The sequence below is a fragment of the Cherax quadricarinatus genome, chromosome 44 (genome assembly GCF_038502225.1).
Source record: "Cherax quadricarinatus isolate ZL_2023a chromosome 44, ASM3850222v1, whole genome shotgun sequence".
NCBI classification, from domain to species: domain Eukaryota; kingdom Metazoa; phylum Arthropoda; class Malacostraca; order Decapoda; family Parastacidae; genus Cherax; species Cherax quadricarinatus.
Window position 1 is genome coordinate 8,139,846 of NC_091335.1, and position 17,328 is coordinate 8,157,173.

A 17,328-nucleotide genomic window follows, 5' to 3' on the forward strand; every position below is an offset into this window, starting at 1 on the left:
AGTAGATGTAGGGTTGATGGTGGGTTGGTGATGGGTGGTAGATGTAGGGTTGATGGTGGGTTGATGGGTGGTAGATATAGGGTTGATGGTGGGTTGGTGATGGGTGGTAGATGTAGGGTTGATGGGTGGTAGATGTAGGATTGATGGTGGGATGGTGATGGGTGGTAGATGTAGGGTTGATGTTGGGTTGATGGGTGGTAGATGTAGGGTTGATGGTGGGTTGGTGATGGGTGGTAGATGTAGGGTTGATGGGTGGTAGATGTAGGGTTGATGGTGGGTTGGTGATGGGTGGTAGATGTAGGGTTGATGGGTGGTAGATGTAGGGTTGATGGTGGGTTGGTGATGGGTGGTAGATGTAGGGTTCATGGTGGGTTGATGGGTGGTAGATGTAGGGTTGATGGGTGGTAGATGTAGGGTTGATGGGTGGTAGATATAGGGTTGATGGTGGGTTGGTGATGGGTGGTAGATGTAGGGTTGATGGTGGGTTGGTGATGGGTGGTAGATGTAGGGTTGATGGTGGGTTGGTGATGGGTGGTAGATGTAGGGTTGATGGGTGGTAGATGTAGGGTTGATGGTGGGTTGGTGATGGGTGGTAGATGTAGGGTTGATGGTGGGTTGGTGATGGGTGGTAGATGTAGGGTTGATGGGTGGTAGATGTAGGGTTGATGGAGGGTTGATGGGTGGTAGATGTAGGGTTGATGGATGGTAGATGTAGGGTTGATTGTGGGTTGGTGATGGGTGGTAGATGTAGGGTTGATGGTGGGTTGGTGATGGGTGGTAGATGTAGGGTTGATGGGTGGTAGATGTAGGGTTGATGGGTGGTAGATGTAGGGTTGATGGGTGGTAGATGTAGGGTTGATGATGTGTTTGTGATGGGTGGTAGATGTAGGGTTGATGGTGGGTTGATGGGTGGTAGATGTAGGGTTGATGGTGGGTTGGTGATGGGTGGTAGATGTAGGGTTGATGGTGGGTTGGTGATGGGTGGTAGATGTAGGGTTGATGGGTGGTAGATGTAGGGTTGATGGTGGGTTGGTGATGGGTGGTAGATGTAGGGTTGATGGGTGGTAGATGTAGGGTTGATGGTGGGTTGGTGATGGGTGGTATATGTAGGGTTGATGGTGGGTTGGTGATGGGTGGTATATGTAGGGTTGATGGGTGGTAGATGTAGGGTTGATGGGTGGTAGATGTAGGGTTGATGATGTGTTGGTGATGGGTGGTAGATGTAGGGTTGATGGGTGGTAGATGTAGGGTTGATGGTGGTTTGGCGATGGGTGGTAGATATAGGGTTGATGGTAGGTTGATGGGCAGTAGATGTAGGGTTGATGGTGGGTTGGTGATGGGTGGTAGATGTAGGGTTGATGGTGGGTTGATGGGTGGTAGATATAGGGTTGATGGTGGGTTGGTGATGGGTGGTAGATGTAGGGTTGATGGGTGGTAGATGTAGGATTGATGGTGGGATGGTGATGGGTGGTAGATGTAGGGTTGATGTTGGGTTGATGGGTGGTAGATGTAGGGTTGATGGTGGGTTGGTGATGGGTGGTAGATGTAGGGTTGATGGGTGGTAGATGTAGGGTTGATGGGTGGTAGATGTAGGGTTGATGGGTGGTAGATGTAGGGTTGATGGTTGATGGTGATGGGTGGTAGATGTAGGGTTGATGGTGGGTTGGTGATGGGTGGTAGATGTAGGGTTGATAGTGGGTTGGTGATGGGTGGTAGATGTAGGGTTGATGGTGGGTTGATGGGTGGTAGATGTAGGGTTGATGGGTGGTAGATGTAGGGTTGATGGTGGGTTGGTGATGGGTGGTAGATGTAGGGTTGATGGTGGGTTGGTGATGGGTGGTAGATATAGGGTTGATGGTGGGTTGATGGGTGGTAGATGTAGGGTTGGTGATGGGTGGTAGATGTAGGGTTGATGGTGGGTTGATGGGTGGTAGATGTAGGGTTGATGGTGGGTTGGTGATGGGTGGTAGATGTAGGGTTGGTGGTGGGTTGATGGGTGGTAGATGTAGGGTTAATGGTGGGTTGGTGATGGGTGGTAGATGTAGGGTTGATGGTGGGTTGATGGGTGGTAGATGTAGGGTTGATGGGTTGGTGATGGGTGGTAGATGTAGGGTTGATGGGTTGGTGATGGGTGGTAGATGTAGGGTTGATGGTGGGTTGGTGATGGGTGGTAGATGTAGGGTTGATGGGTTGGTGATGGGTGGTAGATGTAGGGTTGATGGGTTGGTGATGGGTGGTAGATGTAGGGTTGATGGTGGGTTGGTGATGGGTGGTAGATGTAGGGTTGATGGGTTGCTGATGGGTGGTAGATGTCGGGTTGATGGTGGGTTGGTGATGGGTGGTAGATGTAGGGTTGATGGTGGGTTGATGGGTGGTAGATGTAGGGTTGATGGGTTGGTGATGGGTGGTAGATGTAGGGTTGATGGGTGGTAGATGTAGGGGTGGTGATGGGTGGTAGATGTAGGGTTGATGGGTGGTAGATGTAGGGTTGATGGGTGGTAGATGTAGGGTTGATGGTGGGTTGGTGATGGGTGGTAGATGTAGGGTTGATGGTGGGTTGATGGGTGGTAGATGTAGGGCTGATGGTGGGTTGGTGATGAGTGGTAGATGTAAGGTTGATGGTGGGTTGGTGATGGGTGGTAGATGTAGGGTTGATGATGGGTGGTAGATGTAGGGTTGATGGTGGGTTGATGGGTGGTAGATGTAGGGTTGATGGTGGGTTGGTGATGGGTGGTAGATGTAGGGTTGATGGGTGGTAGATGTAGGGTTGGTGATGGGTGGTAGATGTAGGGTTGATGGGTTGTAGATGTAGGGGTGATGGGTGGTAGACGTAGGGGTGATGGTGGGTTGGTGATGGGTGGTAGATGTAGGGTTGATGGGTTGGTGATGGGTGGTAGATATAGGGTTGATGGGTGGTAGATGTAGGGTTGATGGTGGGTTGGTGATGGGTGGTAGATGTAAGGTTGTTGGGTGGTAGATGTAAGGTTGATGGTGGGTTGGTGATGAGTGGTAGATGTAGGGTTGATGGTGGGTTGACGGGTGGTAGATGTAGGGTTGATGGTGGGTGGCAGATGTAGGGTTGATGGGTGGTAGATGTAGGGTTGACGGTGGGTTGGTGATGGGTGGTAGATGTAGGGTTGATGGTGGGTTGGTGATGGGTGGTAGATGTAGGGTTGATGGCTGGTAGATGTAGGGTTGATGGTGGGTTGGTGATGGGTGGTAGATGTAGGGTTGGTGGTGGGCTGATGGGTGGCAGATGTAGGGTTGATGGTGGGTTGATGATGGGTGGTAGATGTAGGGTTGATTGGTGGTAGATGTAGGGTTGGTGATGGGTGGTAGATGTAGGGTTGATGGTGGGTTGATGGGTGGTAGATGTAGGGTTGATGGTGGGTTGGTGATGGGTGGTAGATGTAGGGTTGATGGTGGGTTGATGGGTGGTAGATGTAGGGTTGATGGTGGGTTGGTGATGGGTGGTAGATGTAGGGTTGATGGTGGGTTGATGGGTGGTAGATGTAGGGTTGATGGTGGGTTGGTGATGGGTGGTTGATATAGGGTTGATGGTGGGTTGGTGATGGGTGGTAGATGTAGGGTTGATGGGTGGTAGATGTAGGGTTGATGGGTGGTAGATGTAGGGTTGATGGTGGGTTTGTGATGGGTGGTAGATGTAGGGTTGATGGTGGGTTGATGGGTGGTAGATGTAGGGTTGATGGTGGGTTGGTGATGGGTGGTAGATGTAGGGTTGATGGTGGGTTGGTGATGGGTGGTAGATGTAGGGTTGATGGTGGGTTGGTGATGGGTGGTAGATGTAGGGTTGATGGTGGGTTGATGGGTGGTAGATGTAGGGTTGATGGGTGGTAGATATAGGGTTGATGGTGGGTTGGTGATGGGTGGTAGATGTAGGGTTGATGGTGGGTTGGTGATGGGTGGTAGATGTAGGGTTGATGGGTGGTAGATGTAGGGTTGATGGGTGGTAGATGTAGGGTTGATGGGTGGTAGATGTAGGGTTGATGGGTGGTAGATGTAGGGTTGATGATGTGTTGGTGATGGGTGGTAGATGTAGGGTTGATGGTGGGTTGATGGGTGGTAGATGTAGGATTGATGGTGGGTTGGTGATGGGTGGTAGATATAGGGTTGATGGTGGGTTGATGGGTAGTAGATGTAGGGTTGATGGTGGGTTGGTGATGGGTGGTAGATGTAGGGTTGATGGTGGGTTGATGGGTGGTAGATATAGGGTTGATGGTGGGTTGGTGATGTGTGGTAGATGTAGGGTTGATGGGTGGTAGATGTAGGATTGATGGTGGGTTGGTGATGGGTGGTAGATGTAGGGTTGATGGTGGGTTGGTGATGGGTGGTAGATGTAGGGTTGATGGTGGGTTGGTGATGGGTGGTAGATGTAGGGTTGATGGTGGGTTGGTGATGGGTGGTAAATGTAGGGTTGATGGTGGGTTGGTGATGGGTGGTAGATGTAGGGTTGATGGTGGGTTGATGGGTGGTAGATGTAGGGTTGATGGGTGGTAGATGTAGGGTTGATGGTGGGTTGGTGATGGGTGGTAGATGTAGGGTTGATGGTGGGTTGATGATGGGTGGTAGATATAGGGTTGATGGTGGGTTGATGGGTGGTAGATGTAGGGTTGATGGTGGGTTGATGGGTGGTAGATGTAGGGTTGATGATGGGTTGGTGATGGGTGGTAGGTGTAGGGTTGATGGTGGGTTGATGGGTGGTAGATGTAGGGTTGATGGGTTGGTGATGGGTGGTAGATGTAGGGTTGATGGGTTGGTGATGGGTGGTAGATGTAGGGTTGATGGTGGGTTGGTGATGGCTGGTAGATGTAGGGTTGATGGGTTGGTGATGGGTGGTAGATGTAGGGTTGATGGTGGGTTGGTGATGAGTGGTAGATGTAGGGTTGGTGGGTTGGTGATGGGTGGTAGATGTAGGGTTAATGGTGGGTTGATGGGTGGTAGATGTAGGGTTGATGGTGGGTTGATGGGTGGTAGATGTAGGGTTGATGGGTTGGTGATGGGTGGTAGATGTAGGGTTAATGGTGGGTTGATGGGTGGTAGATGTAGGGTTGATGGGTTGGTGATGGGTGGTAGATGTAGGGTTGATGGTGGGTTGATGATGGGTGGTAGATGTCGGGTTGATGGTGGGTTGGGGGTATAACAACAGGTGGTGTGTTAGAGACTAGTGGGGTGGGCTGGGCTGGGCAAGTGGCTAGTTTCATCTGGTGATAGCCTGACATTTGAGAAGGACCGTTATTGATTATTGCTTGACCTGGCCTCCATCACTCCTTCCAAAATACACACACACATACATCCCCTCCCCCACACACATATGATATCACTTGAACAAAAAATCTCCCATTCCCGAGCACTTTATTACCCATACGAGTTTAGAGCTTACCCATATATACAACTACTATTACTATTATTAATATTACTACTACTACTACTTCGAGTGGCTTCAGTTGTCATGAGTAAATATTGAAATGTTACTGTGTAGATTTTGAGGCCAGAGGCCAGAAAGACGTAAAATGATGTATAGATACAAGTATTGGGGAGAGAGGAGGGGAAGGGTGTCCAAATATGTATACTGAAATAATTTTTGAGTTGAATGGAAGTACAGAAAATACATTATAGGTCTTCGAAAATAGAGTAAAGGTTCCTACATTCCCTCACTGGAGAAATAAGTAGATTTTCACTGTCACCAGAGAACACGGTAAATTCCTGGAAATTTTCTCTAGTCATCCAAGTGTTGACATAATAAACCAGGGAACGGGCGGGGATTGAACTCATGACAAGTGAGCCCTAAAACTCACTCACCATGGGTTCAAACCCCACACGTACTCTGGTTTGTCTGCAGTCGTGTTACTACGATTTCGTGAGTCATGAAATTGTTGACATAAATTATATCTTCATTTCTACAAGTACATATACAAGGTATACAGGCCTAGCTGACATCAATGACATGGTAATGACATACCGACATCAATGACATAGTAATGACATACTGACATCAGTAACATAGTAATGACGTAGTAATGACATACTACAGAAAACCCCTTATTATGCAGAACATTTCTGGCAAATTAGGTTAATTTTGTCTCCAGGATGCAACCCACACTAGTCAGCTGACACCCAGGTACCTATTTTACTGATAGGTGAACAGGGACAGCAGGTGTCTCGTGAAAACACGTCCTAATATTTTCCAGCCGTAGCAGGTGATCGATCTGCCAGCATCCTCAGCCGTGTTGAAGATACCGGAAAGCATCATCACAGTGTTGTGCTGGCAGATTCAGGATGAAGGGAAGCTGTGTGTTAGGTGTTTTACCTAGCACGTGCCAGGATAAAGGGTGTGGTTGAGCGATGTTGCAAGATTTATCACCATCACTCATCAGCTGTGGCGGTAGCCCGGACTTAAGAGTAACGTGTGATGGTGGTGATAATGGTGGAGCAAGTAGTAGTGATGGCTGTAACAAGAACAAGTAGTGGTGATGGTTGTAACAAGAACAAGTAGTGGTGATGGTTGTAACAAGAACACTAGTTGTGATGGTTGTAACAAGAGCAAGTAGTGGTGATGGTTGTAACAAGAACACTAGTTGTGATGGTTGTAACAAGAGCAAGTAGTGGTGATGGTTGTAACAAGAACACTAGTTGTGATGGTTGTAACAAGAGCAAGTAGTGGTGATGGTTGTAACAAGAACACTAGTTGTGATGGTTGTAACAAGAACACTAGTTGTGATGGTTGTAACAAGAGCAAGTAGTGGTGATGGTTGTAACAAGAACAAGTAGTGGTGATGGCTGTAACAAGAACAAGTAGTGGTGATGGTTGTAACAAGAACAAGTAGTGGTGATGGTTGTAACAAGAACGCTAGTTGTGATGGTTGTAACAAGAGCAAGTAGTGGTGATGGTTGTAACAAGAACAAGTAGTGGTGATGGTTGTAACAAGAACGCTAGTTGTGATGGTTGTAACAAGAACAAGTAGTGGTGATGGTTGTAACAAGAAGAAGTAGTGGTGATGGCTGTAACAAGAACAAGTAGTGGTGATGGTTGTAACAGGAACAAGTAGTGGTGATGGTTGTAACAAGAACACTAGTTGTGATGGTTGTAACAAGAGCAAGTAGTGGTGATGGTTGTAACAAGAACACTAGTTGTGATGGTTGTAACAAGAACACTAGTTGTGATGATTGTAACAAGAACAAGTAGTGGTGATGGTTGTAACAAGAACACTAGTTGTGATGGTTGTAACAAGAACAAGTAGTTGTGATGGTTGTAACAAGAGCAAGTAGTGGTGATGGTTGTAACAAGAGCAAGTAGTGGTGATGGTTGTAACAAGAACACTAGTTGTGATGGCTGTAACAAGAAAAAGTAGTGGTGATGGTTGTAACATGAACAAGTAGTGGTGATGGCTGTAACAAGAACAAGTAGTGGTGATGGTTGTAACAAGAACACTAGTTGTGATGGTTGTAACAAGAACAAGAAGTGGTGATGGTTGTAACAAGAACAAGTAGTGGTGATGGTTGTAACAACAAGTAGTGGTGATGGTTGCAACAAGAACAAGTAGTGGTGATTGTAACAAGAACAAGTAGTGGTGATGGTTGTAACAAGAACACTAGTTGTGATGGTTGTAACAAGAACACTAGTTGTGATGGTTGTAACAAGAACAAGTAGTGGTGATGGTTGTAACAAGAACACTAGTGATGGTTGTAACAAGAACAAGTAGTGGTGATGGTTGTAACAAGAACACTAGTTGTGATGGTTGCAACAAGAACAAGTAGTGGTGATGGTTGTAACAAGAACAAGTAGTTGTGATGGTTGTAACAAGAACACTATTTGTGATGGTTGTAACAAGAACAAGTAGTGGTGATGGTTGTAATAAGAACACTAGTTGTGATGGATGTAACAAGAACACTAGTTGTGATGGTTGTAACAAGAACAAGTAGTTGTGATGGTTGTAACAAGAACAAGTAGTGGTGATGGTTGTAACAAGAACAAGTAGTGGTGATGGTTGCAACAAGAACAAGTAGTGGTGATGGTTGTAACAAGAACAAGTAGTGGTGATGGTTGTAACAAGAACACTAGTTGTGATGGTTGTAACAAGAACAAGTAGTGGTGATGGTTGTAACAAGAACAAGTAGTGGTGATGGTTGTAACAAGAACACTAGTTGTGATGGTTGTAACAAGAACACTAGTTGTGATGGTTGTAGCAAGAACACTAGTTGTGATGGTTGTAACAAGAACACTAGTTGTGATGGTTGTAACAAGAACAATAGTGGTGATGGTTGTAACAAGAAAACTAGTTGTGATGGTTGTAACAAGAACAAGTAGTGGTGATGGTTGTAATAAGAACACTAGTTGTGATGGTTGTAACAAGAACAAGTAGTGGTGATGGTTGTAACAAGAACAAGTAGTTGTGATGGTTGTAACAAGAACACTAGTTGTGATGGTTGTAACAAGAACAAGTAGTGGTGATGGTTGTAACAAGAACACTAGTTGTGATGGTTGTAACAAGAACACTAGTTGTGATGGTTGTAACAAGAACACTAGTTGTGATGGTTGTAACAAGAACACTAGTTGTGATGGTTGTAACAAGAACAAGTAGTGGTGATGGTTGTAACAAGTAGTGGTGATGGTTGTAACAAGAACACTAGTTGTGATGGTTGTAACAAGAACACTAGTTGTGATGGTTGTAACAAGAACACTAGTTGTGATGGTTGTAACAAGAGCAAGTAGTGGTGATGGTTGTAACAAGAACAAGTAGTTGTGGTGGTTGTAACAAGAACACTAGTTGTGATGGTTGTAACAAGAACAAGTAGTGGTGATGGTTGTAACAAGAACAAGTAGTGGTGATGGTTGTAACAAGAACAAGTAGTGGTGATGGTTGTAACAAGAACACTAGTTGTGATGGTTGTAACAAGAACAAATAGTGGTGATGGTTGTAACAAGTAGTGGTGATGGTTGTAACAAGTAGTGGTGATGGTTGTAACAAGAACACTAGTTGTGATGGTTGTAACAAGAACACTAGTTGTGATGGTTGTAACAAGAACACTAGTTGTGATGGTTGTAACAAGAACACTAGTTGTGATGGTTGTAACAAGAACACTAGTTGTGATGGTTGTAACAAGAACAAGTAGTTGTGATGGTTGTAACAAGAGCACTAGTTGTGATGGTTGTAACAAGAGCACTAGTTGTGATGGTTGTAACGAGAACACTAGTTGTGATGGTTGTAACAAGAACACTAGTTGTGATGGTTGTAACAAGAACACTAGTTGTGATGGTTGTAACAAGAACACTAGTTGTGATGGTTGTAACAAGAACACTAGTTGTGATGGTTGTAACAAGAACACTAGTTGTGATGGTTGTAACAAGAACAAGTAGTGATGGTTGTAACAAGAAAACTAGTTGTGATGGTTGTAACAAGAACAAGTAGTTGTGATGGTTGTAACAAGAGCACTAGTTGTGATGTAACAAGAACAAGTAGTGGTGATGGTTGTAACAAGAAGAACAAGACAAACTAAGAGTTCGTTAGCAGTGTTCGCCATTCCGTCACATTTCTAGTTTAATATTACATCTGAAAACTGGCACGGTGATACCGACAAGATGTGGAAAGACACTCATGTACAGTTAGGATATTTATTTAAGGAAACGTTTCGCCAGGAGTGGCTTCTTCAGGCGTAATGATGGACTGAAGAAAACACTCGTGGCGAAACGTTTCCTTTAGTAAATGTCGTAAACTGTACATGGGTGTCTTTTTCCACAGTATTAAAAGTGTTCGTCCAGGGATTACGAATCGTATATAGATATGTCCGAGGTCCTGCCTTGCGTATTGTTTATTACCATAATACGTCAGCATTAACGTTCACGACTCTTTAAAAAAAAATACCCTAAATAGTTATAAAATTACTGTAGTTATTAATTGACTTTATTTAATATGTACAAGTCGCCAAAATTCCGTCCTGAACCATTAAGTCACAACTGGGATGAGAAATGAAGAGAAAATCTAAAGACAATATGTATTGTGGAAAATTGCATTTATCTGAATGTAACTAATTATATACATAACAGTAAATGATAAAGATAATTATTATTTATAAATTTTACATAGACAAGTAGGAATTTGGGACACCTAGGTCGCAAAAAATGTCCCCCTTCGATACCTACCACTGTCATAACCACAAGTTGCTCTGGACCTATTAATTAAATGAAATATACATACACCATGAATACTGGTAAATATTTAAATTTGTGGACTGTATATTGAAAATAATAAATGGTTATATATATACACAATTACATAACAGAAGGAAAATATATCTTAATATCACTCACCAATTTGACTGGAGATTAATGTGTATCATACTCAGAAAACCTCACTTTAACTAAATCTATGAAAATAATGCTGGCCAGAATTACACACAAATCTAGAGAGCTTATCTGAGGTTCCTGGAGCTGTCTTGTCCAGTCGTCTGATATCTCAAGTTATGCAGGAATGCACATCCACCAATTTCGCCTCCTATTTGAGAGGTGTCAACACAATTTTAACCTCTAGAGCACGAAAAATTCTTCCCATTACACCAACGTTTGTACAAAATTCAAAACCAAGATGGCGAGTCTCCTCTGCGCAGACGCAGGCTTTCCTTTTTCTATGACATAAATATTATTAAATACAGTATGGCCATCTATTTACATATAAATACTGAATTTCTGGAAAATATATACAGTATTTTCCACATGTATGTGTGTGATTACGATTATTATTATTATAATCAAGGGGGAAGCGCTAAACCCGGAGGATTATACAGCACCTGGGGGGGGGATGTGGAAGGCATTCAGGCTTAATTCGGGGAACTGGAGCACAGATCCAATTCACTAAATCAAGAGCCCCTCACCAACATCAAGGAACCTTCCTTGAGGGGATGTGTGATTACGAGCAGAGTTTGTCAGTTGTGCCTTGCTCTTTTGTCACTCTTCAGTATCAGTTGTGTTTATATGATCCTATCAAGTCTTGTGTGATCTAGTTGATACACCTTAAAGTATACTCAGGTAATAACATAATTTATTTTTTTACGAATATTTCGAGGGCAGATACCCTTGGCCCTTGAAGACAAAGTGCCAGTAGATTTCTAAAGATCTATCTTCCTTTCCCAAAGGCTCAGTGTGGTGATTCAGAGAGAAACTTATGCTACTTTCGTGGTTTCCTGCGCCTCTCCAGGAAACTTGTGACATAGTCTGACTGGTTTCGGGAATTATACTCTCGTAACCGGGCTCAGTTTTCATCGTGATCGAGTAATCAGATATTTCCTGCAAAATCTAAGAATATTCAGGTTCTGATGTGTGTAGGCCTGCGGGTCGCTGACGGTAGAAGCCTGGTTGATCAAGCAGTAGAAACCTGGTTGAGGAGGCAGTGAACGTGGAAATCTGGCCAGGCTCAAACTCTACAATAAATCTTCCTCGTTATTTTTGTGCACATACCGTATATGGTATATCTCCATCTCCGCTACTGTACCTTCATATTCCTATTACTAGGCTCATCTTCATCCGTTATCTCTGCTTTCACCTGCATTTATCACACTTATGTTTCTTAATCCACCTCTCTTCCTCACTTTTCTCAGGTCGTCATTGTTGGAGTATCCTAGCGGAGTTGCACAGGCTTCTCAGTGAATTATTCTTGCTAATCAAGATGATGCGGAATAATTCGGTCTTGCTAATTGATCATGAGACTGGGAGGAAGCATCGATTTTTCTCTACTCCGCCTTTGACTACGCTCGTCCCCTACTCACCCCACCAACCCTGGCGTGGGGGAGCCTGGGAGGCACAGGGAAAAGAGGAGGCATCACCCACTCTCAGCTCTTGATATAACATGAGGGCTCTAACAGGAAAGAAGAAACGTATACAATTTTTTAGCTAAAATTCCTACTCCAAAACTCCCGTTTAGCATTGAACAAACTTGGAAACAAAAAGCATCAACTCGTGATTTACAATGTTAAACTGAACATAAGTGGAATCTTCAGTGAAACAAGATAGCCCTTAACAAAAATTGAAAGCTAGAATAAAACAAGTAAAATAGCTCTTAACACATCCAAACAACACTGAGCAGGAAACCAAGGCTTCCATTGAAGAAGCCTAACCTAATCAAGAAGAGTGATGCGCCACTGTAAGACGCACCGCGCCACACTAACTCTTGCAGTCGTCAGCAGATAACTCTTAGCAGACTGTACTTGCTGTGAAAGAAAATGTGGCTAAGTAATAGTTTCTAGTAAGTATTTGTTTAAGAATGATAGTGTGCACTCACCAGGCTATGTTTGCGGGTGTTCGATCTTGTAGACCTAATTTCTTACCTCCAGGGCCCGCTCATACCTAATCTTGAATTCTTCATCTGGTTTGTTTCTCTTACTCACCATCAAAGAAAAAAGTACTTCCTAAATTCACTCAGCACCAGTCTCGTCACAAACATTTTAAGCTGAACTTTTAAGCAGGCTGGTCGCAGACCGGGCCGCGGGGACATTGATCCCGAAACCTTCTCCAGGTATACTCCAGGTGGAAATATAAACACATATGCAGTATAATGTGATCCTTTATTGACAACGTTTCACCCACAGTGGGCTTTTTCAAGTCACACACGGATCTACCTGGGGGGGGAAGGTTCGGGAGTATTTATAATCAAGTTCAGAATGTTGAGGTCAGGTGGAGAATGCTGCATCTGATGATCTACCAGGTGGGGTTATAGAGTCTTGGGTAGCTTGGCAGGGGTATTGGACAAGTTGTGAGTAGACCTTCTGCAGTGTTCTATGTTCTTACGTGGGATAGCGATGAAGAAGTTTCTTGGCGAGTGGTTCAGCTATGTTATAGAAGCCGTTGTTCTGGTTGAAATTGTTGGTTATAGAGATAAGCGATGATTCTAGGATTCTTCGGTATTGAGTGTTGTCTTCTGTGGCGATAAGTCTTGAGTTTCTGTAGTTAATTAAATGGTTGTGTGAATTGCGATGTTGTACACAGGCATTCCTTGTATCGTCAGTAGATCCGTGTGTGACTTGAAAAAGCCCACTGTGTGGGTGAAACGTTGTCAATAAAGGATCACATTATACTGCATATGTGTTTATATTTCCATTGTGTCGGTATTTTATACCATTTATTTCCATCGTATACTCCAGGCGTTGGTTCCATGTGGGCGCTGCACACCAAGATGGGCCAAACGTACGTTGTGTATAATATATTAAATGAATCTTTGCTGTTACTGAAACCAGCTCTTAGCTAGTTTTATATATGACGCTGAAGTTTTAATATATGTATACTTCTGGTTACATGCTCGGAGCAGCGCATACTCCCAATCTTTCTCTTTGTACGTTGTATGCAGCGTCTCTCCTTCAGACAGACGCTGCGTACAACGTATTTCATGTTAGGTTTCCTCACTCCCTCTCCTATTTTCATTGTTTTATTTTTTTGCCGGACCTGACTCGGGTCACACACAGAAGGATGAACTAAGAATAGTACCTTTGATAGATTACCGTGAAGGTAAGTGGGTCACTGAGAGAGTAATCCGAAGCGGAGAGAGATAAAGTGATGGTCTGCCTGGTGTTTACTCAAGTTGGATTTCTTTTTCCGATGTCTAGTCCTGTTTGATTTATTTTTGAGGATGTTTTATAATAAGCTTGATTTTAACTCTAGGGACACCCATAACCTGGTCGACGTAAGGATTGAAGACTTAAATATTGTGCACAAATAATGTGGGAAATTTGTATACATTTCCCGTGTGGAAAGAAGGTTGGTGTCTAGTGGTGACCAGCCAATAAGCAGACTCAAGATTGACAACGAGACTCAAAAAATTCTGCCGACATTTCCAAATTTTCTTGAGTCTAATCTCACTCGACCTCAAAGCCATTAATAGTATGCCCATGCACTTCACTCCTTATTCATGAAGAACTTCGATAAAACACTCACTGTCTTAAATACGATAAAACATTATTACTGCCTTAAATATATGTAGATGGTGTCTGGATACAGGAGTCATCCCGTAAAAATATAGACCGATACCACTGACTTTCCGTACTATCAAGACCGTTAAAAAAAATCAAGAAGATCGATTGCTAAACAAATGGATTGATATCAGTTGCGCAACTTAGGCACCGTGAGTTTAGAGCAGGTGTGTCTATCCAAAGGGTTAGATTAGATATCTCTTGCCCCTCACAATTTGCTGGACCATTACATAGTGTTAGATGCACTTGACAAATAAAATGCACAGACTTTGCAAAAGCCTCCCGACAACTGATTATAGTGTTAAGGAGCACAAAATATTTGCAGATGGAACAACCGGAAAAGTGAGCAGATGGATTAGCAACTTTTTAACAAATTTAACCCAAAGTCATTATTTAGCAAAGTAAAATCAGAGCATATAATAGTGAAAGAATTCTGTTTCTCAAGGCGTGGTGTTTCCCCAATTCTCTTTTTCATTTTCATATCCGTCATAGACAGATACCTAAATAATATCACTGTTTCATCCTCTGTAGGCGATTCTAGAATTTGTACGAGAGTGGCATCCATTAAGGACATAGTAAATCTCCAAGTTAATATTTACCAGGTCTTCCAGTGGGCCACAGAATACAATATGATTTTCAGTGGCACTGCTCTGGAAAAAAAAATGAGGAAATAAAAATTGGAACGAGGTATAAGACTCAAACCACTCAGTAGAGCCGGAGATTAATATGAGGGGCTTAAGAGTGATAATATCAGGAAATCTTGCATTCACGGATAGCAAAAACTGTTCCTAATCACGACCGATAGAAAAAGATAGGCTGATTAACCATAGCCTTCATAAGAAGAGACGCCAAGCCAGCGATGGTACATTTTTAAGTCACGTGTTATCTCTCAACTGGAATACTGCTGTCCACAAACAGCCCCTTGTAAGGCAGGCAAAATCGCAGATCTGAAGAATGTACAGAGAACCTTCACTTGCCGTACTATAAAGTCGGTCAAGAATCTAAATTACTGAACTGATTGAACTGTGCTCCTTTGAACCTAAGTGAGGAGCATACATCGTAACCTCTGGAAGATTTTTGAGTGATTGATCCCATATCTGCATTCCGAAATCACTCCCTATAAGATCAAGAGACTTGGCAGACGGTGTAAAATACCTCTAGTGAAAAGCATGGACGCGATGAGTACTCTAACAGATAACTCGATAAATTTCAAGGGACCAAGACTTCAACACTCTCCCTTCATACATAAGGGGAATTTCCAGTAGATTCTAGCTGTCTTGAAGAGGGAACTTGATAAGTCTCTTAGATCAGTTCCTGGTCAGCTGGGCTGACGAAGGCACCAATGGTCTGATTGATCAAGTAGTCAACCAGGAGGCCGGGTTTGAAACCGGGGCAAGAGAGTACGTACTGGCCCACGGAATCGAAGACAGGTAGGTAGCCAGGTACATGTGATGGTGGTGGTTAGTGATGACCAGCCAGCTGCATGGGGTGGTTGTGACCAGTCAGCTGCATAGGGTGGTTGTGGTAGTATGGCTGTGACCAAGCAGCTGCAGGTGGTGGTGGTGTGTGTGGAGGCAGGCAGCTCATTAAGGCCTTGTTTGATCTTACTCTGACGGGACAATTTAATTGATATGACAATATAATCTACCCTTCAAAGGCAGATTCGAATGAGAAGATTAAAGGAATTGTTCAGTCTGTCACCAGCTACGTAGATTCCAGGTGGATAATGAGGGGGTATCAGCTTGTGGAGGTGGGGTCCCAGTTTGTGGGGTCATCACGATGAGGGGTCCCAGCACTTGGGGTTTTCACAGTTTGTGGGGGTAGAGGTGTCAGTGTGTGTAGATAGTCGGGATCTTAGTATGTGGGGGGTAGGAACCGTTATTTGAGATCTGTCTGCGACAGATATGAGTGCACAATAAGCTAGCCGCTTCAGCAGCAAAATCGAATCTATATCATTTGCAGGATGTGTTGGGGAGGATTAATAATTCAGGACTCACTTTTTTTTAATTTTCGTTACGTTAAGCGTGATACTTTTTCCGTGTATCAGTGAGCGTTGTTCTTCCTCGCTACGTTATAAGTGTGTTACATTTCCTGGTTAATATTTTTTTAATATGTTCACGAACAATAAGCTTCATAATAAGTATGTGTAGTCACGACTGATGTTCTGTTACCAGGCAACGAGGCTCTCTTCAACTCTGAATATTCTTCGTTATGTATACATACCTTCCAGGTTTGCGGGTCAGGGAGATGCATATATTCCAGGCTCAACAACAACAACCTCAAAGGAGCTTGTGTTGGATCATAATAACATATTTAATTTTTGCCCATTTTTCTATTAAAGATAAAACTGTCTTTTATGATGTGTGTCACCGACGTATGTGTACACCACCGGTGTATGTGTGTCATTTATATGTACCCGTTGACCTGGTAATGCCCGTTTACTAGGCAATTTACAAGTTTTTTCATACATAAGTGTGTTAGTGTAACAATACTACTGTGGAAAATACTGTATATTTTCCGAAAATACAGTGTATTTTCCGAAAATACAGTGTATTTTGTATGTAAATTGATGGAATATATTGTAGTTAATAAAAAATAATTTTTAAATAAATAAATGAACCAATGAGAGTGGTGAGCGTCGCTGGGGAAGGGGGGTTGCCATTGTTTTTTTGAACTGGGCAAGAGAAACGTAAGGAAGAATAAGAAGAATTTTCGTCGCTCTAGAGGTTAAATTGTGTTTAAAACCTCTCAAATAGGAGCCGAAATGGTTGGATTTGCAGTCCTGCAGAACGTGAGAATTAGGCGACTGGACAGGACTCCGTAATTAGATGGAAACAGATAAAATTAACCCAGTTGAGTGATGTATATATTTATGTTGAAATTCTGGCCAGTATTTTCTTCATATTTTAGGTAGGGGTTTGTGTATGACACACCAAGTAATCTCCAGACAAATTGGCGAGTGTTATTATTATAAATTCTCTCAGTGTATATGTAGTCATTTATTAAATTTAACATAGTCCACATATTTATATTAATGTTGTACCAGAATTCCTGGTGATGTATATTTCATTTGAAATTAATATAGGTCCAGAGTGACTTGTGGAGATATGAGTGGAGTTGGTATCGAAGGAGGACATTTTTTGCGACCTAGGATGTCCTAAAATTCCTACATGGCTCTGTAACCTTGATAAAGAATAATTATCTTTGTTACTTTTATTAAATTACTGGTATGTATCTAATGAGATTCATCCAGGTAATTTTAATTTTCCATAACTACAGTGGTAACAGATTATGAAAGTCTCGGCTCCTTTATTTTGTATTTGAAGACGTTTACAGTATCTTGAAAAGATATTAAAA

At 43.1% G+C, this 17,328-nt stretch overlaps 1 protein-coding gene across 4 annotated transcripts in view; it reads left to right on the forward strand.

Annotated features, from left to right (window-relative positions):
- LOC128697378 (afadin-like) overlaps positions 1 to 17,328 on the forward strand; it is a 349,288-nt gene that overhangs the window by 290,953 nt on the left and 41,007 nt on the right. The window lies entirely within an intron of this gene.